This window comes from Delphinapterus leucas, chromosome 5, assembly GCF_059928025.1.
Source record: "Delphinapterus leucas isolate spDelLeu-1000000601 "Yukka" chromosome 5, BTC_Dleu_Yukka2, whole genome shotgun sequence".
NCBI lineage: Eukaryota > Metazoa > Chordata > Mammalia > Artiodactyla > Monodontidae > Delphinapterus > Delphinapterus leucas.
In genome coordinates this window covers 77,675,730-77,687,372 of record NC_143133.1, presented here as the reverse complement: position 1 = coordinate 77,687,372, position 11,643 = coordinate 77,675,730, and the positions used below count along the sequence as shown (strand labels likewise).

The window sequence follows — 11,643 nt, the reverse complement described above, 5'->3', positions numbered from 1 at the left end:
GCTAGTGTCTAATTCAGAAGCTAGATGAATATGAAAAGAAAACTAGACAATCTAGAAATAAAACAAGAAAAAAGTTTAATGAAATATTAAATATAGACTAAAAGGACATTTCCTTGAAACAACTAATAAAAGTGGCACACTTCTGGCAAGATAGATCAAAGAGTAAAAAAAGGATATGAAAAAATAATACTAGCAGGAAAGACTTTTAAAAACCATCATTGCATGGTTTTATGAAAATATAGATGCTACAAATTTGACAACAAGCAAAATGTACACCTTTCTAGAAATATAACTTACCAAGCTTATATAAAAACTAGAAATATATGGTGTTTTATAAGTATTAAATAATCAAATAAATATTTAAAATTCTCCCCAAAAATAAATCATCACACTCGGATGTTTTTATCAGAAAGTTTTATCAAAACTTCAAGTAATATATATTATCAATCTCATATAAACATTGAGATAATAGAAAAAACAGAATGTCCCCAGGTTCATTACATAAAGCAAGTACATCTTGGATACCAAAGGCAGGAATGAATCATGTGATAAATTAAAATTATCATCTAATTTCATAAGTTATCATAAATATATTGTGCATAAAATATGAGCACACTGAATGCAACAAAATTTCATAAAATAAGTATATATCATGATCAGGTTCAATCTGTCTCGGAAATGCAAGTATAATTTATAATTAAAATAAATATAAAAGTTATTAAATATATTAACATTTTAACGTGAGAAACATAAAATCAATGCAAAATACAAAGACTAGTATTTCACTGAAACATCTCAGCAACTAATCAATAGAAGTAAGCTTCCACAACTTGATAAAAAGGTATACCACAAAATGACTGAAATGTACTTTAAATTTAGAAATTAGGAAAGGACTCCTTCTAGTGAGAAATAAAATGCAGGTACTGGCTTTTTTTTTTTTTTAAACATTTTTATTGGAGTATAATTGCTTTACAATGGTGTGTTAGTTTCTGCTTTATAACAAAGTGAATCAGTTATACATATACATATGTCCCCATATCTCTTCCCTCTTGCATCTCCCTCCCTCCAACCCTCCCTATCCCACACCTCTAGGTGGTCACAAAGCACCAAGCTTATCTCCCTGTGCTATGTGGCTGCTTCCCACAAGCTATCTATTTTACGTTTGGTAGTGTATATATGTCCATGCCACTCTCTCACTTTGTCCCAGCTTATACTTCTCCCTCTCTGTATCCTCAAGTCCATTCTCTAGTAGGTCTGTGTCTTTATTCCCGTCTTGCGCATAGGTTTTTAGTGACCATTTCTTTTTTTTATTTTAGTTTCCATACATATGTGTTAGCATACGGTATTTGTCTTTCTCTTTCTGACTTACTTCACTCTGTATGACAGACTCTAGGTCCATCCAACTCACTACAAATAACTCAATTTCGTTTCTTTTTATGGCTGAGTAATATTCCATTGTATATATGTGCCACATCTTCTTTATCCATTCATCTGGTGATGGCCACTTAGGTTGCTTCCATGTCCGGGCTATTGTAAATAGATCTGCAATGAACATTTTGGTACATGATTCTTTTTGAATTATGGTTTTCTCAGGGTATATGCCCAGTAGTGGGATTGCTGGGTTGTATGGTAGTATTATTTTTAGTTTTTTAAGGAACCTCCATACTGTTCTCCATAGTGGCTGTATCAGTTTACATTCCCACCAACAGTACAAGAGGGTTCCCTTTTCTCCACACCCTCTCCAGCATTTATTGTTTGTAGATTTTTTGATGATGGCCATTCTGACTGGTGTGAGGTGATACCCCATTGTGGTTTTGACTTGCATTTCTCTAATGATTGGTGACGTTGAGTATCTTTTCATGTTTGTTGGCAATCTATATGTTTTCTCTGGAGAAATGTCTATTTAGGTCTTCTGCCCATTTTTGGATTGGGTTGTTTGTTTTTTTGATATTGAGTTGCATGAGCTGCTTGTAAATCTTTGAGATTAATTCTTCGTCAGTTGCATCATTTGCAAATATTTCCTCCCATTCTGAGGATCGTCTTTTCGTCTTGTTTATGGTTTCCTTTGCTGTGCAAAAGCTTTGAAGTTTCATTAGGTCCCATTTGTTTATTTTTGTTTTTATTTCCATTTCTCTAGAAGGTGGGTCAAAAGGATCTTGCTGTGATTTATGTCATAGAGTGTTCTGCCAATGTTTTCCTCTAAGAGTTTGATAGTGTCTGGCCTTACATTTAGGTCTTTAATCCATTTTGAGTTTCTTTTGTGTATGGTGTTAGGGAGTGTTCTAATTTCATTCTTTTACATGTAGCTGTCCAGTTTTCCCAGCACCACTTATTGAAGAGGATATCTTTTCTCCATTGTATATTCTTGCCTCCTTTATCAAAGATAAGGTGACCCTATGTGCATGGATTATCTCTGGGCTTTCTATGCTGTTCCATTGATCTATATTTCTGTTTTTGTGCCAGTGCCAGTGCCATACTGTCTTGATTACTGTAACTTTGTAGTATAGTCTGAAGTCAGGGAGCCTGATTCCTCCAGCTCCGTTTTTCATTCTCAAAATTGCTTTGGCTATTCAGGATCTTTTGTGTTTCCATACAAATTGTGAAATTTTTTGTTCTAGTTCTGTGAAAAATGCCAGTGGTAGTTTGATAGGGATTGCATTGAATCTGTAGATTGCTTTGGGTAGTAGAGTTATTTTCACAATGTTGATTCTTCCAATCCAAGAACATGGTATATCTCTCCATCTATTTGTATCATCTTTAATTTCTTTCATCAGTGTCTTATAATTTTCTGCATACAGATCTTTTGTCTCCTTAGGTAGGTTTATTCCTAGATATTTTATTATTTTTGTTGCAATGGTAAATGGGAGTGTTTTGTTAATTCCACTTTCAGATTTTTCATCATTAGTGTTTAGGAATGCAAGAGATTTCTGTGCATTAATTTTGTATCCTGCTACTTTACCTAATTCATTGATTAGCTCTAGTAGTTTTCTGGTAGCATCTTTAGGATTCTCTATGTATAGTATCATGTCATCTGCAAACAGTGACAGCTTTACTTCTTCTTTTCCGATTTGGATTCCTTTTATTTCTTTTTCTTCTCTGATTGCTGTGGCTAAAACTTCCAAAACTATGTTGATTAATAGTGGTGAGAGTGGGCAACCTTGTCTTGTTTCTGATCTTAGTGGAAATGGTTTCAGTTTTTCACCATTGAGGACGCTGTTTGCTGTGGGTTTGTCATATATGGCCTTTATTATGTTGAGGAAACTTCCCTATATGCCTATCTCCTGGAGGGTTTTTATCATAAATAGGTGTTGAATTTTGTTGAAAGCTTTCTCTGCATCTATTGAGATGATCATATGGTTTTTCTCCTTTAATTTGTTAATATGGTGTATCACATTTATTGATTTGAATATATTGAAGAGTCCTTGCATTCCTGGGATAAACCCCACTTGATCATGGTGTATGATCCTTTTAATGTGCTGTTGGATTCTGTTTGCTAGTATTTTGTTGAGGATTTTTGCATCTATGTTCATCAGGGATATTCGCCTGTAGTATTCTTTCTTTGTGACATCTTTGTCTGGTTTTGGTATCAGGGTGATGGTGGCCTCGTAGAATGAGTTTGGGAGTGTTCCTCCCTCTGCTATATTTTGGAAGAGTTTGAGAAGGAGAGGTGTTAGCTCTTCTCTAAATGTTTGATAGAATTCGCCTGTGAAGCCATCTGGTTCAGGGCTTTTGTTTGTTGGAAGATTTTTAATAACAGTTTCAATTTCAATGCTTGTGGTTGGTCTGTTCATATTCCATGCAAATGGAAATCAAAAGAAAGCTGGAGTAGCAATTCTCATATCAGACAAAATAGACATTAAAACAAAGACTATTACAAGAGACAAAGAAGGACACTACATAATGATTAAGGGATCAATCCAAGAAGAAGATATAACAATTGTAAATATTTATGCACCCAACATAGGAGCACCTCAATACATAAGGCAAATACTAACAGCCATAAAAGGGGAAATTGACAGTAACACAATCATAGTAGGGGACTTTAACACCCCACTTTCACCAATGGACAGATCATCCAAAATGAAAATAAATAAGGAAACACAAGCTTTAAATGATACATTAAACAAGATGGACTTAATTGATATTTATAGGACATTCCATCCAAAAACAACAGAATACACATTTTTCTCAAGTGCTCATGGAACATTCTCCAGGATAGATCATATCTTGGGTCTCAAATCAAGCCTTGATAAATTTAAGAAAATTGAAATCATATCCAGTATCTTTTCCAACCACAACGCTATGAGACTAGGTATCAATTAAAGGAAAAAAATCTGTAAAAAATACAAACACATGGAGGCTAAATGATACACTACTTAATATCCAAGAGATCACTGAAGAAATCAAAGAGGAAATCAAAAAAATATCTAGAAACAAATGACAATGAAAACACAAGAACCCAAAACCTATAGGATGTAGCAAAGGCAGTTCTAAGAGGGACGTTTATAGCAATACAATTCTACCTTAAGAAACAAGAAACATCTCAAATAAACAACTAACCCTACATCTAAAGCAATTAGAGAAAGAAGAACAAAAACCACCAATGTTAGCAGAAGGGAAGAAATCATAAAGATCAGATCAGAAATAAATGAATTTGCATTTTGCATTCACTCAAAAGTGAATTTGCATGTGACATATAGAGGATAAAAGGCCTGCTGTTACTCTAGGCCCCAAATAAATATTCAGAGTATGTCTGCCCAAGCCTGCAATGTTACCTGAGAAAGAATTACAGCATTTTTAAAATAATTAAAATTTGGGTACTGTATTAGTCAGGATTCTCTGGAGAAACAGAACCAATTACATATATATGTATATATAGAGAGAGATCTGTATATAATCTGTATATATCTATATTTTTATAGGAATTGGCTTATGCAGTTGTGGGGGCTGAGAAGTCCCACATCTGATATCTTCCAGAGAACCAAGTCTGAAGGCCTGAGAACCAGGGAAGCCAATGGTGTTTAAGTCCCAGTCCAAGTATAAAGGCCCAAGAAGCGGGAGTGGGGAGAGGGGGAGGATAATAAGTCCCAGTCCAAGTCTGAAAGCCAGAGAACTAAGAGCACCAGTGTTAGAGAGCAGGAGATGATAGACGTCCCAAATCAGGCAAAGGGCAAATTTTCTCTTCCTCCATTTTTTTATTCTATTCAGACCCTCAGTGCATTGGATGATGCCATTTGCATAGGTGAGTGCAATCTTCTTAACTCAATCTATAGATTCAAATGCTAATCTCTTCTGGAGGTACCCTCACAGACACACCCAGAAATAATGTTAGCTAACCTTAACCCTAACCCTAATCCTAACTGGTTAGCTATAAGGTTAGCTATCTGGACATCCCTTAGCCGAGTTATGTTGACATATAAAATTAACCATCACAGGTACTATATTTCACCAAAATGTAGATTATCCTAACTAATGTTATGTGTCGTTCTCAAAACAAAAACTTGCAGTAACTTCTAACTGGAAGTTGTATTTCAAGATCATTTTGTTCAGTTCTGCTCACTGCATTTTAAGCAAAGCATGGACTAATGAGCCTGCACTCAGATGTTTAACCAGACAGATAGTAGACCTAATATAATAAGATATTGGAGAACTGATGACTATTCAACTTGAAGATAATGCTTACAGAGCTCATGACTCTTTTATTCATTCATTCATTCAAAGTTAATTTACTGATTGCCTGTAAGTTTTGATTTTCATTTTAATTCTTTGCCCTGGAATCGAAAAGATGATTTAAGCATGATACCCTTACTCAAGAGGCAGATAGCATTGTGGGTAAAATAAGATTAAATAATTACAATAAATTATAATAGATAATCTAAGGCATGCAGAGAACTACAACTCGGTAGAAGTCATGATCAACACAGCCAGGATTTGAGGTTTGCAGAATTTTTAGATAGGTAATGTTTGAGTTTATCCTTGTAGGATATGTAAGAATTCAAGAAAAACAAGGCTTAGATGGGCAATTCAAAAGAAAAAGTAGTATATTAAAAGCATAAAATAGTTCTCTTCAAATATTTTCAAGTGCTGTCACATGGAAGAGAGCACAGAATTGTTTTGCTTTGTTCAGAAATATCAGTAAGGGCATTTTCTGTGGGAGACTGAACAGAGGATGTTTAAAGCCAGTCATTTTCATGGTACTAAAACTGGACTTGACAGATGAACACAAAAGGGCCTAGGGAAAAGGCCGGAAATACCAAAAGTAGTTTCCTAGATGATAGCAACCAAGTCAAGCAGAAAAGTGAACCCAAACCTGGTCGTTCATCAAAGGAGCCAGACAAATGCTAAGTATGAAGATGTATTTACAGAATAAGAAGTTGAAGAGCAATTTTTTTAAACAGCAAGATCAAGCATATAAAGAGGAGTTGGTCTAGATTAATTTTGGACAGTGAGTACCAGGGTGGCTTTCAAACACCACCAGCTAGAGTTGGGTGAACAAATGGTCCTCATAAATGTGATGTATAAACAGAGAATCTGGAGAGAGAATTTTTTTCAATATAAAAAAAAATTAATTTTTTAAATGATTTTTCTATTTCTTGCAATATATTCCTTCCTCCAAGGGGTTTCATTGTTATCCCTCAAAAAAGATATGTTGGAGCCCTAACTCCTAATCTCCCAATATCTTTGATTTTGACTTTATTTGGAAGGAATTTTTACAGAGGTAATCAAGTTAAAATGAAGTCATTAGGTGGGCCCTAATTCAATGTGACCAGTTTTCTTATAACACGTGGAAATTAGGCACAGGGACAGACAGGCACACAGGGAGAATACCACGTGAAGATAGAAACAGAGATTGGAGTGAAGTATCAGAAAGCCAAAGAAGGCTAAAGATTGACAGCAATTCACCAGAAGCTGGGAAGGGGCATGGAGCAGATTTTCCCTCACAGCCCTCAGACCGAACCAGCCTTGCCATCACTTTGATTTCAGACATCCAGACTTTGAGACAATAATTTTTTGTTGTTTAAACCACCCAGTTTATGACATTTTGTTATGGCAACCCAAAGAAACTACTAATACAATAATAACTTACTGAAAATTTAACACTTGTTATATGCTCTATTAGGCACTTTCCTATAATGTTATAGGCTATAACTTTATTAAGATATATTAGTACAGTAATTAGCACGTATAAATATTTTACAACTTTATGTAAACAGAATCATAAACTATGTACCAATGATATTGATATTTATCCTTGCTATTGCATGTATCAATAAGCCATTTCTGTAATTTTCTTTTTCCTTTCCTCCCTCCCGCCCTCCCTTCCTTCCTTGCTTCCTTCTGTATTTCCAATTTCTTTGTCAAATTTTAATATCAGGTTTATAATGGCCTCATTAAAAGAACTGATCAGTCATCCCTCCTCATTTATTTTTTGAAAAGATTTATTTTAAATGTGTTATTTCTTCCTTAAGTGTTTAATAAAATTCACCAGCAAAATCATCTGGATCTTGAAAATTTTTTGGAGTTATTATGATAACAGATTCAATTTCTTCAACAGATATAGAGCTCAAATTTTGCGGGGGAGGGGTTGTGTCAATTTTGATAATTTATCTTTTTCAAGAAATATGTCCATTCATCTCAGTTATCAAATTTGTTGGCATAAAGTTGTTCATAGTATTCAATTATTACATCTTAATTCCTATAATATCTATAACAATAGCCCCCTTAATAATGATGATTTGTGTTACCTCTTTTTCTCTTAATTAGTCTACCTAGGATTTATGGATGACACTGATCATATCAAAACACATTTTTAGCTTTTCTAATTGTCTTTGTTGCCTGTTTTCATTGCATTTATATATGCTCTTCTATTTATTATTTCTTTCTTTTTTTTTTTTTTTTGCGGTACGCGGGCCTCTCACTGTTGTGGTCTCTCCCGTTGCAGAGCACAGGCTCCGGACGCGCAGGATCAGCGGCCATGGCTCACGGGCCCAGCCGCTCCGTGGCATGTGGGATCTTCCCGTACCGGGGCACGAACCCGTGTCCCCTGCATCGGCAGGCGGACTCTCAACCACTGCGCCACCAGGGAAGCCCTACATATCTTATTTTAATTTAACTCTCTTTTGGTCTTTATGTATTTTATCCTTTGAAATTTAGAGTATTATTTTATAGTCCAGTATATGGTCAATCTAAATAGCATTCTTTTCCATAGAAAAGAATGTGTGTTGAGTATACATTATATTGAATGTGATAATGTAATAAATACTATTTCTAGTGCTGAATAGTGCTAAGATCTCCTATATCTTTAGTGATGTATTTGTCTTGTTTTTCTATCAGTTGTTGAGAGAGGGATGTTAATATCTCCTATGTTTGTTGAATTGTCTCTTTCTGCAATTCATTCAATTTTTGATTTGTATATTTTGAAGCTATTTTATTTGAGGTGCATATACATTTTGAATTATGTGCTGTTGAAAATTTCTAACTTTTATCATTATAAAATGTCCTACATTTTTTCTGGTAATATTCTTTGTCTTGAAGTCTGTTTTATCTGATGTTAAGACAGCTACTCCAATCTTATTAAGCTTACTGTTTGTATGGTAAGACATTCTACTTCCTTACTTTTAATCGACCTGTGACTTTATATTTAGAATCTTTTTCTTGTAGGCCACATATCATGCAGTTCTACATTTTAATCTACCTCTGTCAGTCTCTGGTTCTTGGTGCTTAGACCATTAAAATTTAATGTAATTATTGTTATGGTTATATATAGTCTCATGTGGTTGATATAGTCTCATTTATTGCTTGTTTTCTGTTTCTCTCTTCTGATTTTTGGTGCTCTGTTTTACCTTTTACCCCTTCTTTTGGATCACTGTATTTTAAGGTATCTATTAGATTTTTGGCTATATCTCTTTGTATAACTTTTTCTTACTCTAGGAATTTAAATACACATATTCAAGTGTTCACAGTCGTCTCAGAATAATGTTGCACTACTTCAATAAAATATAGGATGTTTGCTGCCATTTAAGTCTCTTTATACCCCCATAAGCTTTATCTTATAGTTGTTAAATCTATTACATATGCTGAAAGTCCCATTGGACATTGTTATACTTTTTGCTGTCAATATGTGTTTATATTTTAAAGAAATTAAAACAAAAAATAGTCTACTGTATTTAACTAGGTGTTTAGCATTTCTGGTCTCTCTTCATTCTTAAAGATCCAGGATTCCCTCTGGTATTATTTTCCTTCAGCCTAAAGAAATTTCTTTAACATTTCTCATACAGTAAGTTTGCTAGTGCAAATGCTCTTACTTTTCATTCATTTCAGAATACCTTTTTTTATTCCCTTAATATCTTCATTTCCCTAATGTGCTCGACTTCTCCAAATTTTTTCTTCCCTCTACAATCTGATTATACTTGTTTACATTTATCATAAACAATTATGAGGTAGAGGAGGCTGTAACTGGTGAGGCTCAGGTGAACTGCAGCAGGATCTCCATCTCCATGAGGAAGGTGTCAATGGGCATGTCCCCCGTGAGCTTGAAGAAGAGATGCTCCAGGCATTTCAAGCTGATGGAGTGCAGGACCGGGGGGCACAGCAGCAGTTTTGCAAAGCTGCCTGGTTGTTCCAGATACTTCTGCTTGGTATAGGCCTCAAGAATAACATAAACTTCCACAGAACCTCTGGGAGCTTGGGCAGACCCTTGGCTTCTGGGTTAAACGCACAATGGCTTGCAGGATTCCCAGCTACAACTTATCCATCTGCTTCATTTTGAACACCAGCTCAGTCAGAACTCTGTCAAAGATGGAGCCAACTCCAGCATTATAGACACTGCTCAGGTGGATGTATAAGCCTATGGCCAGAAGGATGCCATCCTGCACAGAAACCAAGTGGAAAGAGGAGGTAATCAGTAATCCCTTCTACCCTGCCCAGAACAAAATGACCTGGTCCTCCAACTTGAGGTCAGAGAAGTAGGAAATGTGCCTGGTCCATTCAAAGAATGAAAAACTGCTTATTAACTTTTTTTTTTCTGACACAGGGCATTAATTGTGTCTTTAAAACATCATAAACAGGGCTTCCCTGGTGGCGCAGTGGTTGAGAGTCCGCCTGCCGATGCAAGGGACACGGGTTCATGCCCCGGTCCGGGAAGATCCCACATGCCGCGGAGCGGCTGGGCCTGTGAGCCATGGCCGCTGAGCCTGCGTGTCCGGAGCCTGTGCTCCACAATGGGAGAGGCCACAACAGTGAGAGGCCCGCATACCCCCCCCAAAAAAAAAAATATATATATATATCATAAACAGGAATCATCCAGCACCTTACTGTTTTTGTAGCTGGACAACTTAGGTCTTAATCATCAGCCTGCTGAACATCCTTTTTCAGCAACATAAATACTATGCAAAAATTTTCTGATATCTGTGTTTTTAACTGTTGTGGTTTGCTGAATCTGATACAAGTTTAATATCATTTCCTTCAGGAATTAACATATTTTTCTGGTGCTTGAGATACTGAAGAAGCAATGCCTGGCCTCATCTGAACCCTGTGGATATATTTTTGCCCAAGAAATTTGAAATTTTAACAAGAGACCCGTTGTTTTGAATAACGATGCTGATGGGGAAGTGAGTATACACAGGCCTCATCGTGAAACAGAAGGCCAGTGTAATGCCTTTTGATCATGTTCTGTTCATGACTACAGAGAGTGCAAAAGGTAGGTAGTTCCTTTCTATTTCTCTACAATTTGTCGATGCAGAGTCTCTTTTTCTTTCCAAGGAGATTTTTTGTATTTTATCCAAAGATTTAGTTGTAAGCCGAAGAGGCTTCAGTGATTTTATGCAGCCATATCATATGTGTAACTCTAAATAAACCATGTAAGAGTGATGTGGGAATGCAGTGATGGAAGTGTGGGTTTCAGGTATGGGAAAAGGCATGGGCTATTCAGTATGAAAATCCTTATGGAAAAAAATGAAACTTGTGACCCTAACTCACAGCATACATAGAAAATAATTCCACATTGGTCATTGATTTAAATTTAAATACTGTAAGCAATAAAAATTTTTAAATATAATATATGCTATCTTTATAGTCACAGGGTATAAGACACGATGCAAAAGCACAAACTGTAAATGAGAAAAAACAATAAATTAGACTACATCATAACAAACAGCTATCTAACGAGACTATATGAGCCATTGCTTCATTGAACAAGATAGGCGAAATTTACAAATAATATTGAACAAAAGAAACAAAACACTATAATTCTATTTATATAAAATTCCAAAACAGGCAAAAGTGATACAGTGTGTAAGAAGATAGGGAAGTGGTTACCATTCAAAGAAAATATTGACTTAAAGGGGGAATGAGTAGCTTCTTGGGTGCTAGTAAAGTTCTGTTTCTCCATCTGGGGATTGTTGTTATTTTTTGGTTTTTGTATTTGTTTTGCTTTATTGTGTAAGTGTGAAAATCATCAAACTGATCGCTTACTTGTTTCTTATATGAATATTATACTTTGAAAAATATTAAAATGAAAAGTAAGGGAATGATACACACAGTTTGGGAATAATAATTAAAATAAAATGAGGCATTTGATGGTAATTTGGAGAAGCACAGAAGATGATGCAGTGTTATTGGCAAAGTTCCAATTAAGTTGGATTG

The 11,643-nt window shown here is 35.4% G+C and overlaps 1 pseudogene; it reads right to left on the bottom strand.

The window, feature by feature from the left end:
• Positions 1-8,270: 8,270 nt before the first annotated feature.
• Positions 8,271-10,037, bottom strand: LOC149749159 (retinoic acid receptor RXR-gamma pseudogene; annotated as a pseudogene).
• Between the last annotated feature and the right edge of the window lie 1,606 nt (positions 10,038-11,643).